Here is a 24,779-nt window from a genome sequence, read left to right on the forward strand (position 1 = left end):
ACAATAAATTGCTCTGGAAGGTGCCATAATATCAAGCTATCCATGGGAGAATATGTATTGACTAGCCCAATGCTTTCCATTCCAATGGGAGGTGCTGATGTTGTACTAGGAGTCCAATGGCTACAATCCTTGTGTACAATAGCTTTTATTTTTCAAGAACTTTTCATCAAATTTTCTATGGAAGGAAAGGAAGTTGAATTAAGGGGTATTGCAGGGAAACTAGGAAAGATAATCAGCTCTAATGGTATGACAAAGCTTCTAAAAAAGGAGCAAAGAGGTGTAATTGCACAATTATGTTCGCTAGATGTTTCCACATTGGAATCATCTATTTCTCCAGATCTACAAAAAGTCCTGGACAATCATTCCAAGGTATTTGAGACTCCCAATGGTCTCCCACCTATGCATGATCATGATCATGCTACTCATCTAATTCCAGGAAGTGTTCCTCCAAACATCAGGCCATACAGATATCCCTATGTCCAAAAAAGTGAAATTGAACGTATGGTTGCAGAAATGCTAGAGGCTGGTATAATTCAACCAAGTCAAAGTTCTTTCTCTGCTCCAGTAGTATTGGTGCACAAGAAGGATGGATCATGGAGCATGTGTCTGGATTATAGGGAGCTCAACAAGCTCACTATTAAAGATAAGTTCCCCATTCCTGTCATTGATGAATTACTGGATGAATTGCATGGATCAATTTACTTCACCAAGTTGGATCTTCGTTCGGGATATCATCAAATCAAAATGAAGATTGAAGACATTCCGAAAACGGCATTTAGAACTCATGAGGGTCATTATGAATTTTTGGTCATGCCTTTTGGCCTTACTAATGCACCTTCAACATTTCAAGGTTTGATGAATTCAATTTTCAAACCATTCCTTAGAAAATTTGTGTTAGTATTTTTTGATGATATACTAATCTACAACAAGTATTGGAAGGATCATGTTGAACATGTTGACAGGGTGCTACGACTATTGGAGGAGAAACAATTATATGCAAAAAGATCCAAATGTTTCTTTGAAGTCCAGGAGGTGGAATATTTGGGTCATATTGTATCTCATGAAGGAGTTAAGGTAGACCCTAGCAAAATTAAAGCCATTAAGGAATGGAAAATTCCCACATCCACAAAGCATCTGCGAGGATTTCTTGGGTTGACAGGGTATTATCGCAAGTTTGTTAAGAATTATGGGAGAATAGAAGCACCTCTAACAACATTATTGAATAAAGATGCATTTTCATGGACTCCGGAAGCAACAAAGGCCTTTGAACATCTTAAAGAGGCAATGTGCCAAGCACCGGTCTTAGCTACACCGGACTTCACAAAAACCTTTATTGTGGAATGTGATGCTTCAGGAAATGGAATTGGTGCTGTTCTAATGCAAGATGAAAGACCCATTGCTTTTGAAAGTCGTCCAATCAAGGGAAAGTTTTTAAGAAAAGCTATTTATGAGAAGGAAATGTTGGCAATACTCCATGCACTTAAGAAATGGCGACCCTACCTAATGGGAAGACACTTCAAGGTAAAAACGAATCATGATAGCCATAAATACTTTTTAGAACAAAGATTATCCTCTGAAGAGCAACAAAAGTGGGTCACAAAGATGTTGGGTTATGACTTTGAAATCATCTACAAAAAAGGGAAGCAAAATGTGGTGGCAGATGCACTCTCAAGAAAGGATGAGGATGTGGAAGCATTGTTGTGCGCCATTTCTATTATCTAACGAGATTGGATAAACGAAGCAAGGGAGGAATGGAAGAATGATGAAGAAGTGTGGGCACTTATTGGAAAGCTACAACAAGATTCCAGGATGTCTGATACATTTAACTGGCAAAATGATTCATTATGGTACAAATATCGCTTATACCTCTGTAAGAATTCCCAACTAAAACAAAAGATTCTTATGGAATTGCACACTTCTCCCTTAGGAGGGCACTCAGGATTTTTAAAAACTTACCACAGGGTTAAGAAGGAATTTTTTTGGGATGGCCTTAAATCAGATATTCAAAAGTTTGTGGCGGAATGTTTGGTTTGCCAACAAAATAAAGTTGAAACAATTAAGACACAGGGTCTATTACAACCTTTATCTATTCCAAGCCAACGTTGGGAGGAGGTTTCAATGGATTTTATCACAAGTTTACCCAAGTCTGAGGGAAAGAGTGTCATCATGGTGGTAGTTCAAAGACTTAACAAGTATGCACACTTTTGTGCATTATCACATCCATTTAAATCCAGTACAGTTTCTACTGCATTTATGGAAACAATTCAAAATCTACATGGAAACCCAAAGATTATTGTAAGTGACAGAGATCCCATTTTCACTGGAAATTTTTGGATAGAATTATTTTCTTGTCTTGGTACTCAGTTAGCTCATAGCTCATCTTATCATCCTCAATCTGATGGGCAAACTAAGATAGTAAACAAATGTTTGGAAGGATATCTTCGTTGCTTTGTATCTGATAAACAGACACAATGGGTCAAATGGTTACCTCTGGCTGAATGGTGGTATAACACTTCCTTCCATACAACAACAAAAATGACCCTTATGGCACTTTATGGGTATCAACCACCATCCATCACATCATATTTAAGAGAAAATTCTAAGGTTCAGGCAGTGGAACATCACATCGAACATCAACAACAAGTCCTCCAACTCTTAAAGGATAACCTCGTGTTGGCACAAAATAGAATGAAACAACAGGCAGATCAACATCGAAGTGAAAGAAGTTTTGATGTAGGTGATTGGGTATTCGTACGGCTACAACCATATAAGCAAATGTCCCTAAAGCAAGCTAAGAAGGATAATAAATTATCACCAAAGTATTATGGTCCGTACAAGGTGTTGCAAAAGATTGGTACTATGGCATACAAATTGGAGCTTCCTGCAGCTTCTCGATTGCACCCAGTTTTCAATGTTTCATGTTTAAAGAAAGTTAGAGGCGACAAGCTCCCAATTCAAACAATATTTCCAGAACTTGACGAGGAAGGAAAAATTATATTGGAACTGGAAGCAGTCACAGAAATAAGAACTCGACAGCTACGAAATCGATCAATTTCAGAGTATCTTATCAAGTGGAAGAACTTATCCGCTGAAGATTACACATGGGAGGATGAGAATTTTATGCAGAAGTATCCAGAACTACTCAAGCATTGAGGACAACACTTTTTTGAAGGAGAGGGGCATGTTGGGTCCCTATAATACTAGTGATTACCCCATTACTATTGTAGTTATACCCCTTATTTATATTGTTGTTCCCCTATTACCCCCATGTTGTTATTTCTGTGCCCCATTGAATCCCTCTATTGTTATTTTTGTGGCTTTATATTATTAATGTTAGGTTGGCTGGATTATATTGTGACTCCTTAGACTCCTATATATAGAAAGGAGGTTTTGTCATTTGTATAATCCAAGAATTGTTCATTTATGTAATGTAAAGGAGGTTGCCCCCTCGAAGAGGCTGAATTCTAAGGCGTGGATCTCTCTTTTCTATCTTTTTGTGAGCTAGTTTCATAACAGTGTCATCATGGTGGTAATTGATAGACTTACCAAGTATGCACACTTTTGTGCATTATCACATCCATTTAAAGCCAGTACAATTTCTACTGCATTTATGGAAACAATTCAAAAGCTACATGGAAACCAAAAGATTATTGTAAGTGACAGAGATCCCATTTTCACTGGAAATTTTTGGTCAGAATTATTTTCTTGTGTTGGTACTCAGTTAGCTCATAGCTCATCTTATCATCCTCAATCTGATGGGCAAACTAAGATAGTAAACAAATGTTTGGAAGGATATCTTCGTTGCTTTATATCTGATAAACAGACACAATGGGTCAAATGGTTGCCTCTGGCTGAACGGTGGTATAACACTTCCTTCCATACAACAACAAAAATGATCCCATTTATGGCACTTTATGGGTATTAGCCACCATCCATCACATCATATTTAAGAGAAAATTCTAAGGTTCAAGCAGTGGAACATCACATTGAACATCAACAACAAGTCCTCCAACTCTTAAAGGATAACCTCGTGTTGGCACATAATAGAATGAAATAACAGGCAGATCAACATCATATCGAAATAAGTTTTGATGTAGGTGATTGGGTATTCCTACGGCTACAACCATATAAGTAAATGTCCCTCAAGCAAGCTAAAAAGGATAATAAATTATCACCAAAGTATTATGGTCCATACAAGGTGTTGCAAAAGATCGGTACTATGGCATACAAATTGGAGCTTCCTGCAACTTCTCGATTGCACCCAGTTTTCCATGTTTCATGTTTAAAGAAGGTTATAGGCGACAAGCTCCGAGTTCAAACAATATTTCCATAAATTGATGAGGAAGGAAAAATTATATTGGAACCGGAAGCAGTCACAGAAACAAGAACTCGACAGCTACGAAATCGATCAATTCCGGAGTATCTTATCAAGTGGAAGAACTTATCCACTGAAGATTCCACATGGGAGGATGAGAATTTTATACAGAAGCATCCAGAACTTCTTAAGCATTGAGGACACCACTTTCTTGAAGGAGAGGGGCATGTTGGGTCCCTATAATACTAGTGATTACCCCATTACTATTGTAGTTGTACCCCTTATTAATATTGTTGTGCCCCTATTATCCCCATATTGTTATTACTGTGCCCCATAGAATCCCTCTATTGTTATTTTAGTGACTTTATATTATTATTTTTAGGTTGGCTGGATTATATTGTGACTCCTTAGACTCCTATATATAGAAAGGAGGTTTTGTCATTTGAATCATCTAAGAATTGCTCATTTATGTAATGTAAAGGAGGTTGCCCCCTCGATGAGGTTGAATTATAAGGCGTGGATCTCTCTTTTCTATCTTTTTGTGAGCTAGTTTCATAACATCTTCATGCAACATTGCATTCATGGATTGTGGCCTCTTTGGAGTGGAAGATTAAGTCATTTTGTGACTTTGAGATATTCTTCGAGACGTGCAAATTGTTCTTCAATTATTTCTTTTTCTCAAAAGTTTTCTCTAAAATATATCTAAGTGGCAACTCTTATGGTTGATTCTTGTGTGGCAACCATGAGAATTTCAAGTGTTGGTTCATGTGTGGTGTTAGGGTCCTATAAATATAGTGATCAAGGTATGATTATCTAACTATTTATCCAAAGGGATTTTGTAACTTATCTGTTACTTTTAGTTTTTTTTATCCTTGTGAAAAGCAAAAATAAGAAAAAATAGAAAAAGGAAATAAAAATTATGAAAATAGAAAAGGAAATAAAAATAGAGGAAAAATAAAAAGGGAATAGAATAAATCATGTGAAAAATGAATAAAAATAAAAATCCCCAAAGGGCACCCTAGTTAAAATGCCACCTTAAGAAGTTAAAACGCCACCTTAAGTTTTTTATTATGGCAACTTTTGATTAAATAGCGAAAGATTTTGTTTCAATTTGTAAATAAATGGATGTGATGTTTTATTGCATTTTGATAAAGCATTTGTATGATTGAACAGGTGAGATCGTCCTCACCAGGATCAATGGTGGAGGATGATGTCCCCCCGGCCCCCGATATTTCAAAACTTAATGAGGTACGGTGGTCCAAAATATAGTTTTTTGGAAACCACCGAAAAGAATGTGGCTCTCCATGATGAATTTAGGGCCCTCCCCTCCTTTATCACGTACCATTTTCACCCCCCAAAAACTGTCACCCACACCCACTTGCTCTCACATATTCCCTCTCCATTCATTAGGTGAATTTTCAGGCTTAAAATGGGATTCCTAAGGAAATTATAAAATAGTACTGGAAATAATAAAATAATATTAGATAACATCATCTAATTTAGAGGGAAAAAAGAAAAAGCTATTTTTTGAACTCATATTTTTGACTTAGTTCCCTATGGGTTTACTCAAATTTTGAGGGGAAACACTAGCTGGATGCAAAATTGGGTTCCTTATCCAAGGAGTACTCATGTTGCATACTTTTGATGGACCTTCTTACACAAAAAATGAGAAATACATGAAAAATTTGATTACAATCATGTTTTTCGTGTTTTTCTCATTCTTCATATAGCAGGGTCCATCGAAAAGTATGCAACATGGGTAATCTTTGGATGAAGAATTAATTTTTGCATCAAAAAAGTATTGCCACTTGAAATTTGAGTAAAACCTTGGGTATATAAGTTGAAAATACGAGTTGAAAAAGTAGTTTTATTATTTTATTATTTTTTAATCATTTTACTCCAAAATTTTTGAATCATCACCCATGGTTGACATCATCATCTTGAATCCTATTGGTTCTTATAAATTTTATTTTCGTTGTACATTTTTCTTAGGAGGCCCATTTTAGATGTTAAAATTCCCCTAATGCATGACACGCCACCTGTCATCCATGTCACATTACCATTAATCGTTGCATCTTCCGACAAACAATCATATGGAAGTTGGTCACTAATGACTCCTGCAAATGTTTAATTATTTTAATGTGATGCACAAAAAATGGTAATGTTTCTGGCAATCATCCCTCTCTTCCTTTAAAAACCTCACATCACCTTGCATTAGTCCTGTTTGCCAGTTGTTTGATCTGTGCAAGTTTGATCCAAAGTTTTTCAAGTGCACCAACACCCTCTATAACACCATTCCTATTTGTAATCGATAAATTATAGCCTGGTAACACCATTGCCTTAGCCTCCATTATAGTAAACGATGTCGTCTCATAAAGGAAAGGTGAAAATGGTTGTTGAAAGTCCTGTATTACCTCATGTTCATACCTTAGATGAATTTCCTTTGGTTGAAACACAATATAAAATAACAGAAACCCAATGTGAGTTTGACTTGTATGAGCTTCATAACTGGGAAATAAAAAAAATAGATAACAATGATGAATTGAGTATGTGGGAGTCATTCCTACCTTAGTTTATTTTTCCCCAGACTCATTTTTTCCAAGAATTTGTTACATGGTGTCATCTTAGGTATCTCCATAGATAGAAGGTTGTAATTGCCCAAAATAATGAAACCTTATTCACAATTACACTAGAAGCTATCTTCCAAGCTCTTCATATTAATCCTCAAGCTCTCTTACGTCCATTTTCCATGTTTTCACTCATGGAAATATACCATAAGATTACTTTCCTCTCAACGAGTCCATATTTTTTAGTCTTTTATGCCCGCACATTCTGAGTTACCAAAACATAATCCCCGATATTCTACTTCTATTTTCCTTGAAATGTCAAGGCAAGTTATTTATATGGTTACTTTCGTATTAGGTTATTGCACAAATAAATGGGTAGATGAATTAGTGTTATGATTTTTGTTAGTGTTCTCAATTGGTTAGAAGCCATCAGTCATTTTCAACTACAATCAATATCTATCAAATGTTATTCATGATCAGTTTTTGAAGCTTACTAATGAAGGTGCATTCAAACACCAGTAAGTCCTTGTGTATTTGATGTTGTTTTATGAAGAAGACATGTTCAAATTTCAGTTGCGGAAGGTGGATGTAAAGGGAAGACCACTATCAGTCATTCACTGGACTTCCTTGGTCAGAAATAATATAGAGGAATATTCATTTAGTAATTTTGTAGATGAGTTTTTGCATGTATCCTTGTGTGTTCTTAGCAACAATGTTATACCAAGGATTTCACCAGAAATCAAAAGTGTTTTACATCTTATAGAACAAGCCAAGGTTGGAGATTATATCTTTACCAGAATTATATAGAAATTTGAATCTATGGATGTGAAATCCCTCCCTACAGGTTGCCAATTTTCGTGCTAGTAAAAATCTTTGCCTTGGAATATATTAAGCAAATGTTAAACATGGATGACCTGCATTTTGTTTCAATAAAGCAAAAATCATAGTCTAAACTGAAGTCACATATTGGTCCTTACATTGTCAACACCAGTGTAGCAGCAAAGGAAGTAGATGAGTTATTAAAGAAGATGAATTTCAAGCTGAGTTTCACATGATATTATGATCCATTAGGGATAATTTTAAAATTGAGAGCTGAGAAGAACACCACACCCTATGCACATACATGTAGACCATAAATAGAGTAGTATGCCAAGCAAGAGGAGTGGATGGTGAATACACTGCAAGAGGTTGAAGAGAAAATTGTCAGTCAGACATCTCTACAAACTCCTATTTCAAAGGAAAAAGAAGCTAAAATATGAAACGAAAGTATGTCTCCTACAGATTCAACTTCTCAAGTTGCAAACTTTCATGTTGTCAAGAGAAGAAAGAATAGAGATCTTAAGGAAAATATTAAGATTGATACTAAAAAAGTTACTCATACAAATACTCAAGAAGAATAATCAGAATAAAAGGGCTTATAGGAGTAGGCTACAATTGTTTGAACAAGTCTTCCCACCACTCTTTTCTCACACATGGAAGAGATAATAGAGTCACTTGTATCTTCTACATCCCAGATTGCAACACATCAGAATGTTTTTTCAAGATATAGAGAGATTAAGAAGAATAATTGAGCATTGACGGCTACAACATACTTAGAATTCTGGAAGTAGATTTATACTGCTCAGTACAAGTTTATGTCTGCACTTGACATAGAGAATGGATAGTTCCAATTAGTCTTCTTGGAACCTACGGTTCTAGTCTCTAAAGGTGCACAATACTACAAAACCTTTCTCTTTTATTTTGGTACCAAGAAAATTCATGCAATTGATCAGATTGATATTCATAAACATACTAGATAAATGATTTACACAGCATTAACAAGTTCATCCATGGTAGCATCCAAGTTGTAGGCCTCTCTGAACAACATGGATTCATAGCTAAAGATAGAGTGAATGCCATCTGTGGCCAAAGACACCAGAACCAAATCTCTTGAATATTTGGTGATTAAACTAGGTTACTGATGGGCCTCTAAATTAGACATAAATTAAGGCCCATGCCTCTAACTTAAAACATAAATCAAGGCCTATGACCATCCTTCAACACACTATGCCTCTCTTTTTGCATTAGATAATTTATTTTTAACTTTAATATATTCATTAGGAAGGTTTATGAATAATTGGATATTTGTGCCTAATATTATTTATTTTTGTGGAATATTATGAGAATATTGGGCATATTGTGAAGATTTGAAGGAGGAGATAAAATAGGGACTTGTTCCCTACTATAGGAGGATCAATAATAAATAATAAATCAACAAGATATTATGGAATTATGGCACAGATTATGGAACTCCAATGATTGAGAAAATCTAGGAATGTGTTCCACTAATCAAGGGACCACATCCACTAATCACGAGACTAGATCCACTAATCAAGGGATTTTGGTGGGGAAATATTCCTCCATTCATGGGAATGATTCCTAGTCATTTTGTATAAGTACCAAGTAGAATTTGCCTCTAGAGATAGATTTTCATTAGTGTTATTGTGGAGAGAACTTGTATTTTTGCAGCTCCATTATATTTTCTTGCAGGGATGTAATTCTATTGATGAAAATAATGAAGATTGGTGTCATGTTCATCTTCTAAATATTTTTCTTGTCCATAAGTCTCTAATTTTCCTTCGGCTTGGCCATCCCAGGAACCTCAGAGCCATTTTGTATCATTTTCTTTCCTTCTTTTCACTGTTTATTCACATGCATCTCTAGTTTTTATTTCTTTCTACTTCTGCATTTAGTATTAATGATTTCTTGTTGTAGGGTTGAGTTAAATGGTTAATGAAATTTATTTTGCAGGATCACAAGAATTATTTCATCCTTGGAAAAGCTTTGGAAGTTCATAGTAATCATTGAGCTACTTGGATTAGTCTTCTTATTCCAAAATCTAGATTGTTGGACCTCCTTTTTAGCAAAGAACAATAAATTTCTGCTATTATTTAAATCATGCTAACAAGATTCAATCGAGTTGGCTCCACTTGAATTAGATCAAAAAACCATTCTCTTTCATAAAAAAAATTACCCCATTGCATTTTCACTTGACTTGGTTAGACATTTTTTAGATTTACCAACTCACTAGTTCTCGAATTTCTAGATTTTCAACTAGTAATGTTTTTTTTTTTTTTTTTCCATGGGTTGACAGAGGTATTTTTGAGTGATTCCACTTGGAATAGGGACCTAAGGCATCCTAGTTAATACCAAAATTTGTCTCATCCAATTTGGATTTGATTTTCTTGGTCATTAAATCCTCACCAATTTCATCATTTCACAAGGAAACTTCTCCAAGCTTTTTGAGCAAATCCATCCATCTCCCAAATTTGGTTTCGAGTTTTGAAGTGGTCCTAGGCACTCCCCTACCTCATTCCATCCACCAACCACCTTCCCTAAGCTTTCCATCACCTTCAACATCAATCATTTTTCTTTCTGCTGTATCTTATAAGTTTTTAAGGGATCTTGTAAGTTTTCTTGTAGTGCCCTGTTTTGAAGCTGAATTGAGGGAAAACCTCCAGGAATCCACACAACGTCACCTAAGGGTCTCCCAAGCCTTCCAACCATCCAACATAATCTCCAAGCCACCTGCCACATTATGAAAAGAGATTATCTTTCACACTTGTTTTTCCATAAAAAGAATAAAAAGAAAAAGACAAAACAAATTTATTTCAGTCCTTTACATGCACAGTAGTGATGTTTGATGTTTTGAATCTACATGCTTAGGGCAGTAAGATGACACACATATTAACTTAGCATTATTTTGAAGAAAATCCTCTTAGAAGTTAGTTAGAAAATGGTGTGTTTTATCATTTGATTTCAACATTTTTCCTTGTACTTTGTTTCTTGCAATAGGTTAAGGTTCCATTTCGAACATTTCATTTTTTGTAATTAGTTTAGGATTTGAATTCAGTATATTCACTGCATTACATCATGGTAGCAAATGAATGACACATTGTATGCTGCACATATAGTGTTGATACCTCTTAAGTTTGTACGAACCCTGGGTTGATAATTAAAGTTGGTAGCCATGGGCGTTGCAGAAATCTTGCTGCAATACTGAAGCTCGTCTCTTTTTGGCACCATTGTCGAGGAGGTTTCAAAATATGCGTTGTTTTCTTCCCTAGTTGATTCATTTCTTTTTAATTTTTGCAAAAAAAAAAAATACATGAGGCATATTTCATTTCAAAAGTAGAAAACTGCATTGCATTATAGTTTTCATGCAATCATAGAAACAAAAATTCTCCAACACCAACCCACCCACCCATTTGATCATGTGGTGTAGTAAGAGCCACATCACCATTCACTTTTGTAGGTAGAAGAAGAAGATGGAAAAGAATATAGAAGAAATGGATTGAGACAATGAGGAAGATCCTCTTGGATTTCCCATTCAAGATAGTGATATCAATGTGCACATGAAGAACATCCCTCTATCTTTTGTTCCAAAATTTCATGGTCTAAGGTTAGAGGATTCGGAAACCTTTCTCTTTGAATTTGAAATTTTTTGTATATCATATGGTTACTTATTAAAAACTCAAAAACTGATATTGTTTCTGGAAACATTGAAGGATAGAGCTCTTAAATGGTTCATGAGTTTAAGGACTAATTCAATAATGTCATGGAATGATATGCAAAATATATTTCTAGAAAAATATGAAGATCATGATCTTAAGGAAGAAATATTTAGAATGAATCAAAGAGAAGATGAGAGCCTTGGGGATCTAATGGAGAGGTTCATGTATAATGTTAAGAGGGAAAAACTACATCATTTAGGACTCGACACACTAAAAACCCTCTTACTTAAAATAATTAGGGATGAGTGGATTGATCTCCTTGATCTCATGAGTAGAGGTGATGTATACCAATTATCGTTTGAAGAAATTTGTAAAACATGCAAACACATATCAAGAGGAAGGGCAAGAGTAAGTCAATCAACATCAAGATCGGTAAGTCAAACTAAACTTGGAAATTTGTTTGATGACTTTAAAACAAAAATTCTTAGCAATCTAACTGAACAAATAGAAATGTTAAGAATACAAAATGAGCAAAAAGAAGTTGTTTGTGTTGTCCATGCAGAATCACATGATGTTAAATGTTTCTCCTCATTACCAAGGTTGAAAGAAGTTCACCAAGGGGACAATGGAGCAAGTTAATTTCCAATGCAGTAATGTTATGTAGCTCCAAGAGGATCATGGCAGCCTATTCAGCCTGATATCATTCAAGATCCTAATTCACAATTTCAAGGCTATGCATATCCACCTTAAAGTAATTGGAACACACCTTTCCCTTGGAAACATTAGCCATCTCAACCCCAAAACCAATCTTGGCCTCATGGTTGGCAAGGAACTTATGGGAGCCATCCACAATATCCTCAATATTTTCCTCAATATCCTCCATACCCAGCTCCATGTTATCCCTACCATTCACCTCCACCACAACCACAACCCCATCCAGATCCATCTCAAATATACACTCCCACTCAACTATCTATACCTCCATTTCCAAACCCACACATTGAAGTAGCTCAACCCATTTATAATGTTGAGGTACAAAAGTTCCAAAAATCTCCTCTTGAGCTCAATGGTATTCACCATAGCTCACTATTGCAAAAAAGAGATTCTCTTGATATCATTGAAGGAATACATTCAGAAGAAGAAGATTCGAAAGAGAAGATCAAAGAATCATGGGTTGCACTTGATGAAGAGTAGACATCAAAATAAGAGATTGAGAAAACCCTCTCATGGTTACCATCAAATCCTCCACGTATTCAAGAGAACAATCAGCGAAAAGAGGAAGATTTGAAAGTCATGGTAGAAGAATACATGAAGAATGATCCAGATAAGCAATTAAACCAAGAGCATGAAAGTTATATTGAGGTTGGTTCTAGACAGTCACTAAGTTGCAACATCACTCTCTTCTTCAAGTATGCTTGATCCTTTCAAAGTCAAATCATTTGGTCTTTGAGATCCAGGTACATGTCAAATCATATATTGCAAACCTACACATCAGTTTTTCTGTCATTTTGATATGCACATGGCTCCATTGAAAGTATTCTTATACTTGAAAATCATTTTTCTTTTCAAGAAGAGTAGGGTAGAAAAAAGAAAAAAAATTGAAAAATAAGAGGAAAAAAAAAAATCTCAGGTGAAAACCTCCTTTGAGGCACCTCATATTGGGTCATTGATTGAAAACCTCCATGAGGTGGTAAATGGGTTGGAAAAAAGAAAAAAGAAAAAAGAAAAAAAAGATCCTAGGTGAAAACCTCCTTTGGAGTGCCTAGGGAGACCTACTATTTTAAAACCTCCTTCAGGCGGCTAGTAGGCCTAGAAGAAAAAAAAGGAAAAAAAAACTTTCCTCCATGTATCTCTCTAACGAATGCATGTGCTCTCCAACATCTGTAAGAAGAAAAAAAAAACAAGTTAGTACCAAAAGAAAAAAATTGGTCAAGCCTAGTCAAAAGAAGTCAAATTTCAACTTTCTCCTCCTTTGCTCAAATGCTCCAACAAGGCCAAGGCCATGCCAATCCATCAACATCATCTATTTCCATCATCCACCCATCGTTCTCAAGCTTCTACCATTCAGTTTGCTTGTTGTCCTAAAAAACTACAGGATGCTTAGTTTTACTACACGATTCAAAAACACATAAAGCATAAATTTGTTTTTGCCATAACTTGAAAACCATGCATCCATTTTCCAAGCTGTTTCAGGGGGAGATGAATATGGATGATGGTAACATGCTTAATCAATTTAAGAAAAGTCTAATGCACAATTTTCAAGAAATCAACCTCCATCACCTACAACCATTTTTTCATTTTCTCAATATTTCTGCATCAATTTAAACAATTTTTTCATGGGGAGAAGCATATGGATGATGGTACCATGCCCAAGAAATTTCAGCAAATTCCAATGCATGGTTTCCAAGAAATTGGCCTCCATCACCTTCAGTCATTTTTAGTTTTTCTCGAGATCCGTGCATCCATTGACCAAATTTGTTTTACGAGGAGGTGAATAATGATGATGGCAACATGTTCAGAAATTTTCAAGTTAATCCATTCTACCATTTGGGAGATATGGACAAAACAAGTCGTTATCCTGGAAACCTACAAGATTCCCTGAAATCCTACAGGATACAGAACAACACCTACAGGATTGGCAGTGAGCAGTTTTAAAAGGGAAAAATAGAGGTTGGATTCATCAAGTAGTGTTAAGGAGGTAGGATCTACATTTCCCCACATGTTTCCAAGTGAAATGAACATAAAAAACCCTTCTAGTTTGTTGAAAGTGATTGCAACATAAGGGAATTGTGTACACAGAATTTTTAAATTTGCTATCATACCTATACAAACCTCCATCCATCAAAGAAAAATGACATGGGGAACTCATCAACATAGTGAGGAGTCATCAACACCCTCCTATGCTAGAGATATGCACAAGGTACAATTGGATGGGTTTCTTTGAAAAATTGAGGGGATATGATGATGAAGTAGCCAGAGATTTGCAGTCAGATTCAACATGGAAATACAGAGGTAAAATAAGCTCCTCTAGAGCTTAGTAGAAGCATCAGGATCATCAGCATCACCATCCAACACCTGCACATCAACATCAACTCAGCAGCAGCATGGAGGTCTCTCCAACAACCATCAGGTAGGTATATGTATGCAATATTTTTACCTATTTTCTTGAGCATATTATAGTTGGAAATTTATTGTCAATTCATGAGAGATGAGGTTTTGTATGCTAAGGATGGGTCAATAGTCTAAGCCACCTTCAACTAGTTAATTTCATCTCACTTCTTCACTCATGCAATGTTGAGAAGTCAAATTATGAAGGGTGGTGATTTCAAGGAAAGAGGAAAGAAGTTAAAATAAGAACTTTTTGCAAAGGCCAAGTCACCACAGCACTCCAAGCCCTCCTTCCACTTCATATTCACTATCTATTCATCATTCATCCATCCCATTTCATTCTTGAAAAAAAACAAATAGAACATCCTCTCCATTTTCACAAACCTACACTACTCCTTTTGAGCCCTAACATCATCAACCAATCCCTCTTCATAATTTCTCATCACTCCCATGCACTTAGAAGACCCTGAAGGAGGAGGAATGACTACTACAAATATAGCGAGAAAAACTATGAAATTTGGACCCAAAGTTTCGAACTATTTCGGCCCAAACGGGTTTCTTTTTTAGCTTCTGAAACGTCGCAGAAAAAAAGTTATAGCGAAAATGGCACGATGACCTGTTTGGAGCAGCGAAACCCTAGAATCCAAAGCTCTGATACCAAATGTTATAGAACCATCTCACAAGAAGATAGAAAAGATAGATCAACGCCTCAGAAATAAGCTTCTTCAAGGGGGCAACCTCCTTTACATTACAGAAATGAACAATTCTTAGATGATTCAAATGACAAAGCCTCCTTTCTATATATAGGAGTCTATGGGGTCACAATATAACCAAACTGACCTAACAATAATAATATAAAGGCACAAAAATAACAATAGAGGGATTTTATCGGGGACAATAATAAAAATATGGGGAAAATAGGGGCACAATAATAACAATAAGGGATACAACAACAATAGTAATGGGGGGATCACTAATATTATAGGGACCTAACAGATAGAGGAACCAGAAATATTAGAAGAACACTCTCTTAGTTCCAAAGAATCTATCATGGCTGAAGAAGGGGAAGGAGAAGCGCATAATTTCCATGGTGAAGAAGATATGATTGGAGGTAGAGGAAGAGGAAGATGTAGAGGTAGAGGAGGGGCTAGAAGCAAAGGAAATCAAGATCCTTCAGGATTCCCTATTCTTGATGAAGATACAACCCTCACAATGAAAAATATATCACCCTCAGTTCTTCCTAATTCCCATGGGAAAGGAAACGAATATCCGAGACATTTCTCTTCAAATTTGAAGTATTATGCAGATCATATGACTATCTGCATGATGCTCAAAAGTTGAAACTATTCCCTGCCACATTAAAAGACTCAGAATTAAAATGGTTCATGAGTCTAGGAGTGCATTGCATAACAACATGGGCATAGATGAAGGAGGCTTTCTTGGGCAAGTATAGAGATTATTATATGCCTAGTAACCTTAAAGATGAAGTCTTCAAAATGACACAGAAAGAAGATGAGAATATTGAAGACTTGGCAAAAAGATTTGTTTATAATGTTAAAAGAGCAAAAATTGATAATTTAGATGAAGAAACCTTAAAATCTCTTTTCCTCAGAGCTGTTAAAGATGAATGGATCGATCTCTGTAGCCTAACAGGAAAAGGAGATATTTCCTAGCTACCATTTGCAAATATTTGTGATTTATGTGTACATATCTCAGGGGGCAAAGCAAGAATTAGAAAGAGTCCTAGAGACCCTCTCTTATTAAGAATAAACAAGTCTACAGCTAGGACAATTAGTAGAGCAGAAATAGGAAACCTGCTTGACACCTTTAAAACAAATATTTTAGGGAGCCTAAGTGAACAAATAGACACCCCTAAAACACAAAACAAGCAAAATTCAGAAAATGTTGCATTATCTATCTTTTGTCCCAAATGTTGGAAGAAACATGCTCTGAGAGAGTGTCCCTTAGACTTAAAAGCCATAGAAACCTGTTTCGTATGTGCAGATAATCATGATAGAAAGGAATGTCCATCCTTAACAAGTCCTAAGGTTGTATTCAATGATGAAGAATCTCAGAACCAGTAAACCCTCTCTACTTTATAGCCAAAAGACCATGGAAAACACCCCAACCAAATCAACCACAAGTATTTAGACCACAACAATTTTCCCAATCTTCAAAAAGTAATTGGAACTCAGTCTGGTAGCCTTAGGCTCCTCCACAATCACAACCTTGGAATCAAGGATGGAAAAATCCTTATGGAGCCTATGCTCAATATCAAAAATACTCACCATCCTACATTCCACCACAATTCTTAACCTTGTCCAATCAAATTCCTCAAGCCAATCAATTGCCACAAGTCCCAATACAAAGTCAAAACCCGCAACTTTCCCTACCATTTCAACAATAATCAAATCAACTACTTGCTCAAACACTTCCAAGTCCTTATAATAAGGTACCACAACAACCAGTATACAACATGGAGGGTCAAAATCCTCAAACTTATGTGATAACCCCACTAGACCTAAACAATGTCCAATTAAGTTCTGGAAGGGTATTACCAAAAAAACCTTGTGTTTTCATTCAAAAAACAAAATTTGATCTTAAAAAACATAAGAATCAATCAGAAGAAGGGGAGACTTCTCTCCCTCAAAAAGGAACTAAATAAACAGAAGAAATTCCAATAGATGCACCTATCATAGAACAACCTTCAATATCAGTTAAACCACCTTTTCGAGAAAGGTTGAAAATCGATGAAGGAGTAGAGAAGCAAATTATTTTGCCTGATTACAATATGATGGATGAATTGAGCAATGTTTGTATTAATATTCCTTTATTGCAAGCCATAAAAGAAATACCAATTTTTGCAAAAACAATTAAGGAATTAAGTACACAACGATTAGGGAGAAGAAGAAAAGGTATAAAAAGAATTAAGTTAGTTGGAAAAATTGTAGGCATTATGATGGGGAAGATGACAATTCAAAAATATTTACCCCAAGAAGCCCCATTGTAAAAATTCACATCAATGGAATTGAAATACCAAACACACTAATTGACCTAGGGGCAGCCATAAACATAATGAGCAAACAAGTTATGGACACACTTAGGCTTCCTAACCTTCAATACACACCAACCTTATTACAATTAGTAGATACATCTCTTATTAAACGAGATGGTGTGTTAGAGGATGTTTGTGTATCGTTAGATTCTTGGGAGTATCTTGTTGATTTCATGGTCTTAACACCCAAGAATAATCTAGAAGAACATCCCTTAATTCTAGGAAGACCTTGGTTGGCTACAACAGATGCTTGCATTGGCTGTAGGTCAGGTGACATGTTTATCTTAGATGGGAATTCTACAAATAAATTTACATTATTCCCCCTTAAAAGAACAACAATAGATACAAAAACTGAAGAATGGGTAGAATATGGAGAAGATATACAACCTATTTTTGTCACTGAGCAAGTAGAAGAGGAAGACAAACTTTTAAATCTACTAGAAAATAATGAATCTTCCTCACATTATGAGCATAGTCAAAATGAATATCTCTCCTCCAAACAATTATCATTGTTGTCCATGGATAAATTTGGGAATTCCTTGATAGAAATCTTTCCAGGAAAAACCTTAAATATGAATGAAAACTTGGAAGACATTCAAAAGAAACAATTGATAGAAATTTTACAGAAACATTCTTCTACTTTTGCATGGGAATACACTGATATGAGAGGGATTGATCCTAAAACTTGCATACATCATATCTACATTGAAAAAATGCAAGATCAGTTAGACAACCTCAACAAAGAATGAACCTAAATCTAAAAGAAATTATTAAGGACGAATTGCAGAAATTATTAAATGTAAATTTCATTTATCCAATATCTGAAAGTCAGTGGGTTTAACCCCTAGTAATTGTCCCTAAAAGGAATCTAAAATGGAGAGTATGCATTGATTGCAGGTAGTTGAATAAAGCAACATTAAAAAACCACTTTCTGCTACCTTTCATAGACTAGGTCTTAGATACTTTAGCAGGAAAAAAATATCTTTCCTTCTTGGATGGGTTCAGTGGATACAACTAGATTCAGGTGGCCCCTAAAGATCAGGATAAAACCACATTCACTTGTCCATGTGGAACTTATGATTACCGGGTACTTCCCTTTGGGTTATGTAATGCTCCTGCACCATTCCAAAGGGTAGTCCTTGGCATTTTCTCTGACCTTATCCATGATTGTGTGGAGGTGTACATGGATGATTTCATAGTCTATGGGGATTCTTTCAATGAAGCACTAGAAAACCTGGAGAAAGTCTTAATAATATGTCAATAAACAAACCTCTCATTAAGCCATGAAAAATGTTTCATGATGTTTAACGAGGGAATTGTTTTAGGTCACCATATTCCAGGAGATGGAATTAAGGTAGATTCATCTAAGGTGGAAGTCATTTCCATGTTATCAGTGCCAAGTTGTCAAAAGGATGTTAGAAGTTTTCTCAGTTTTACCAGATACTATAGAAGATTTATAGAGAACTTCACAAAAATTGCATCCCCACTCTTTAAATTACTTACCAAAGACTCTGAATTCAATTGGGATTCTAAATGTTATGTTTCCTTTGAAACATTGAAAAAGAGAGTTTCTCAAGCACCCATCTTAAAAGGACCTAACTAGAAATCGCCTTTCCATATCTCAACAAATGCTTCAAATTCAGCCTTAGGAGTTGTTTTAGGATAAACACATCTCACTCCTTTTGCCATTTTTTAGACCAGTAAAAATTTAACCTCAGCAGAGTTAAATTATACTATAACCAAGAAGGAGTTCTTAGTTATAATTCATGCCATTAATAAATTCAGACATTATATAACTGGCTACGAAACTTTTGTCCACACAAACCATTCTGCCATTAGATACCTAATGAATAAACTAGTCACTAATGGAAGAATAACCAGATGGCTCCTACTTTTACAAGAATTCAACATAACCATTCTAGATAGGCCAGGAAAAAAAAACACAATTTCAAATTTTATATCTAGAATACAAAATGAAAACAATGATCGACCCATAGAATATAAATTTCATGATGAATATCGTTTTGCAATATCTACTAAATCACCTTGGTGTGCAGATATTGCTAAGTATTTAGCCAAAGGAAAAATGCCATTTCATTTATCTCCTAGAGAGAAAAAAATATTCCACAATAGCACATCCTACTCATGGATAAATGAGGAATTATATAAGATAGGACCAGACCTCATCATCAGAAGATGTGTTTGGGAGGAAAAAATACCAGAGATACTAAAAGCTTGTCATGATGAGCCATGTGGAGGACATTTTTCTGACAAGAGAACCACTTACAAAATCTTGCTTTTAGGATATTATTGGCCTTCGATTTTCAAGGACAACAAGGAATATGTTAAGAGATGTGACAATTGTCAGAGAATGGGCAAACCTACTCTTTCAAATGAGATGCCACTACTACCACAGGTACTTATCGAACCATTTGAAAAATGGGCACTGGATTTTGTTGGACAAATCAACCCACCTTCAAAGAAAAAGAAGTATGTTCTTGTATGTATTGATTATGTCACTAAATGCGTAGAAGCTAAAGCACTTCCTTTTGCTACTAAAAATACTATAGTTTCATTTCTTTTTGAGGATATTTTTACTCGTTTTGGTGTGCCAAGAGAAATTGTAACAGATCAAGGGACACAGTTCACATCGAGATTAGTGTAGAAGCTTGTGGGCCAATACAAGATAAAACATCGGAAGTCAACTGTTAGGATATTCCGACACATAGGAAATAGTTAAGTATAACTTGGTCTAGTATAGAGTTAGGTAAAGTGTGTTTCTTTATTATGTACATTTTGTAACTTACAATCCGACGGTTCATTCCCTCCTCAGTATTATCGACACTTGATCCGTGGCTTAACACCCGATTGGTCCATGATCTCTATTTAAAGAGCATGGAGGGTCATTTGTAGGTTAACCCATTCATGAGAGAAGCTTATGTAAATTTTCATTCTTTTATTAATAAATTGCCTGAAGTCGCCGCATTGGCTGAGGCCGTGGAATGTTTCCCTCTTTGAGGGTTTTAACCACGTCAAAAGTACTGGTGTATTGATCTGTGATCTGTTTGTGAGCGGTGTCCTTTGGTGTTCTGTCTGAGGAACTTACCCTGTAAATTCCTACATGGAATCAGAGCTATTTAAGGGTCGCGTCCGTTGGTGATCCAAATATGAAGCCGGTAGAAATGCAACCGACTATCGTTTCTGACTGCTTTCGGGTCGAGAGGAATACTCTGTTGTGTTGGGAGCATCTGTTCCAGTGAGGAACCCCTTTTGTTTCACGTGAAAAGGTTTCCGATAGCCCTAGCTGGGTCATTTTTAAGGTCTAGAGGTATACAGTGTTTATTTGTAGTTTACAGTTATTTTCTCTCTGTTTATTTCGGTTTTTGGTTTATTTAGATTTTTCTTATTACCAGATCTATACCCTTCATTTATGCGTATGCTCTTTGCCTTGTGACTCTGTGCGATCTAGGGAAATCAGAAACAGAAAGGAAGGATTTTTCTCATGCGTATGCTCTTTTCCGCTACGCCTTAGTGTGATCTCGGAAAATTAGAAACATTGAGGAAAATATTTAGTTTCCGGCTAAAGCTAACTTCGAGCCGCAAGGTCCATTTTTGAAAATAATTAGTTTCTGGCTAAAGCTAACTTCAAGCTGCAAGGTTTGTTTTTTTTGTATGTCCGTGTTGGGTTTTGTGTTTTTTGTTTTGTAGGGAAAAATAGCTTTCTCAAAGAAAGCATGCAACCCAAAGCATCAACCCCCCCCTCTCTCTCTCTCTCAAAATTTTTGTATAGCTCACTTGGTGCAAAGCTAATTTATGAGAGTAGAGGTCTTGGGTTCAATTCTCCATTTTGTGGGGGCGGATTTTTCATTTCCACACATTCCCGCACTTCATCGGCGACTTCATCAAATTTTCTTCAAAAAGCCATAACTTCTTCATCCGGAAGTCGCTTTCACAACCGTTTTTTTTGAAACAACCTAATTTTTCGAGATCTTTCCATTGAAACACTTAGTTTCAGCATCTATAGCTTCAGTTTTTTTTAAAATGGAAAGTCCATGCCAAGTTATTCTTGAAGACAAGGTAGCTAAATGGGAAAATAGGCAAGACCAAGCACGTTGGTTGATAGGGATGTCTATTTCTCCAGATCTTAGATTCCATATTGTAGAACTTGATACTCCTGATGAAGCAATGGAACAGATTACTAAAGTCTTTGGAATTAAAAATGAACTTAAATCCCATCAACTTGAAAATGAATTGCTTACATTGGACCCCAATAATTTTTCTTGCATTGAAGATTTTTTGTCCAAGTTCAAGACCCTTAGACTTCTCTTGGAAGGTGTTAAGGTTAAGAAAGAAGATATTAGCCTTATCTACTCCATTCTTACTAAGTTGGGACCAGCCTATTCTGTGTTTGTCTCCACCTTCCATTCTACAAGAGAAGCCTTCATTTCTCAAGGACAAGCCTACAAGTCCCATTCCTTTGATTCCTTTTGTGATTCTTTAATAAGAGAACAAGAAAAACTCTTACACCTTGGTCTTCTTCATCTTGGAAACTCTTCTAAGAAAGCATTAGCCGCCTAGTAGCAACCAAATTCAAAGAATCCTAAGGAGTCATATCCTAAAAGGAATGGTCCTAAACCAAACAAGGGTCCTAAGCAATTTCCGCCTCAAAATGAAAAATCATTTCAACAAAATGATAAGACAAATAAAAACAAATGGAAGAAGACTGATAGACATTGCAACTTTTGTAATCGAGATGGCCACTTAGAATCCAAATGCTTTAAGAAGATGGAAGCCTTGGAAGCAGCAATGAAGAAGCATAACATCCATTTGGAGCAATCTTCAACTTCAACTTCATCTTCAGGAATCACACTTTCTGCATGTGGTTGTCAAGCATCTCGGTCTGGCTATGCACTAAATGTATCTTCTTCTTCTCATTCTCATGAGTGGCTCATTGATTCTGGAGCTTCTTATCACATGGCCAAAAACAAAGCCATGTTTTCTTCTTTAAATGATTGTAACACCAAAAATATATATGTTGTTGATGATAGATCTCTTAGTGTTGTAGGGACTGGAACTGTTCATCTAGACAATGGTCAGTTTAATGATGTATTATGTGTTCCAACCTTATCCTGCAACCTTCTATCTGTATATCAGATAACCCATTCAGGTGAAGGTAAAATCGTTGAATTTTCACCTCACGATGTTGTAATTAAGGACCTAAGAGATCCTAGACAGATTTTAGCTACTGGCATTGCTGATGATTCTACAAGGTTGTATAAGTTTCACAACTTTGGGTCATCAAATCTTCCCTCAGTATTTGTTGCTCATAATGATGAAGTGAGCAAACTTTGGCATGAGCGATTTGGTCACTTAAACTATCGCTCTCTTCAGAATCTATGTAAAGAAAATATGGTGACAGGTCTTCCAATGGTATCTTGCAGAGATGGTGTTTGTTCCGGATGTGTACTCGGAAAACATCATCGGGACAGTTTTGAAAAACGTACCTCTTGGCATGCCTCAGCCCTTTTACAGCTTGTGTGTAGTGATTTATGTGGTCCACTTCCAGTTGTTTCCTTCTCTGGCTACAAGTATTTCTTAACTTTCATTGATGATTTCTCCAGACGCACTTGGGTATACTTCTTAAAACTCAAGAGTGAAGTATTTAACATGTTCTTGGCCTTTAAGGCCTTTGTTGAAAAACAATCTGGACATCAAATTCTTAAGCTAAGATCTGATAATTGCGGAGAATATGTTAAAAACAACTTCATCAACTTTTGCACTGAGCATGGAATTCAAATGCAACATACTGTTCAATATACTCCACAACAAAATGGTGTAGCTGAAAGGAAGAATCGCACCTTAAAGGAAATGGCTAATTGTATGCTTCAATCTAAAGGACTTAGTCTTAATTATTGGGTAGAAGCAATTAACTGTGCAAATTACATAATAAATCGCACTCCTACTAAGGTTTTAAAGAATATCACTCCAGAAGAAGCATGGAGCTCAATTAAACCAGATGTAAGTCACTTTCGTGTTTTTGGAAGTGAAGCATGGGCCCATCTTCCAGATGAGAAACATAAAGCTTTAGATCCTAAGAGTGAAAAATGTATTTTTGTTGGATATTCTGAAGATGTCAAAGGATATAGACTTATTCCACTTAAGTCCAAAAATGTTATCATTATAAGAGATGTAAAGTTTGTTGAAAATATATCGGCCTACGAGCCTAGTTCGACGGATGTGCCACCTCTTCCTATCTCTTCTACTTTTGAAAATATTTCTTCTTCAGATGATGAAAGCGAGGATGACAATCCTCCCCCACCTTCTCAGGATCCTCCTTCAGCTCCTCAGCTTCCAAAATGGGTCCGTGCTACTCGGGATGCAGCACGTGATCTTGTTGGTGATCCTACAGATCAGCGACGTACACGTTCTCAGTTCGAGAGAGCCTCTTCTTTACTGGCTCAAGCTTCAGTGAATTATGATCCTGCCACCTTTGTAGAAGCTTCAGGCCATCCAGATTGGGAAGCAGCTATGAATGAAGAATATCATTTATTATTGGCAAATGATACATGGGATCTTGTTCCTCTACCAAAGGGACAAAAACTTGTTAGATGCAAATGGGTTTATAGAACCAAGTATGGACCAAATGGGAAAGTTGATAAACATAAAGCTCGTCTTGTTGCTAAGGGTTTTTCACAAGTTGAAGGCATTGACTATACTGAAACCTTCTCCCCTGTTGCCAAAATGAACTCTATCCGCCTTGTTCATTCCCTTGCTACCTCTTTCAAATGGGAAGTCCACCAGATGGATGTTAAATCTGCCTTCTTGCATGGGGACTTGCATGAAGAAATCTATATGGAACAACCTATTGGCTTTATACAAACAAACTCCAGCCTTGTATGTCAACTTAAGAAATCCCTTTATGGTCTCAAGCAAGATCCTCGAGCTTGGTATGCCAAAATGGATAACTTTCTTTTAGAAAATGGCTTTTCTAGGTGTCATTCTGACAATACTGTCTACACCAAGAAAGTGGGCAAGTCTCTTATCATTCTTGTTCTTTATGTTGATGATCTTATCCTGACTGGTAGTGATCCCAACCTTATAAACCATGTGAAGTCTAGCCTTAAAAGGAAGTTTGAAATGACAGACTTAGGATACTTACATTATTTTCTTGGTCTTCAAGTCTTGCAATCCAAGGAAGGTATTTCCCTTTCCCAGTCCAAGTATGCCTGTGATATTCTATG

This window comes from Pinus tabuliformis, chromosome 3_1 (genome assembly GCF_031772625.1).
Source record: "Pinus tabuliformis cultivar Carrire ecotype Pingquan chromosome 3_1, CPIR1, whole genome shotgun sequence".
Taxonomy (NCBI): domain Eukaryota; kingdom Viridiplantae; phylum Streptophyta; class Pinopsida; order Pinales; family Pinaceae; genus Pinus; species Pinus tabuliformis.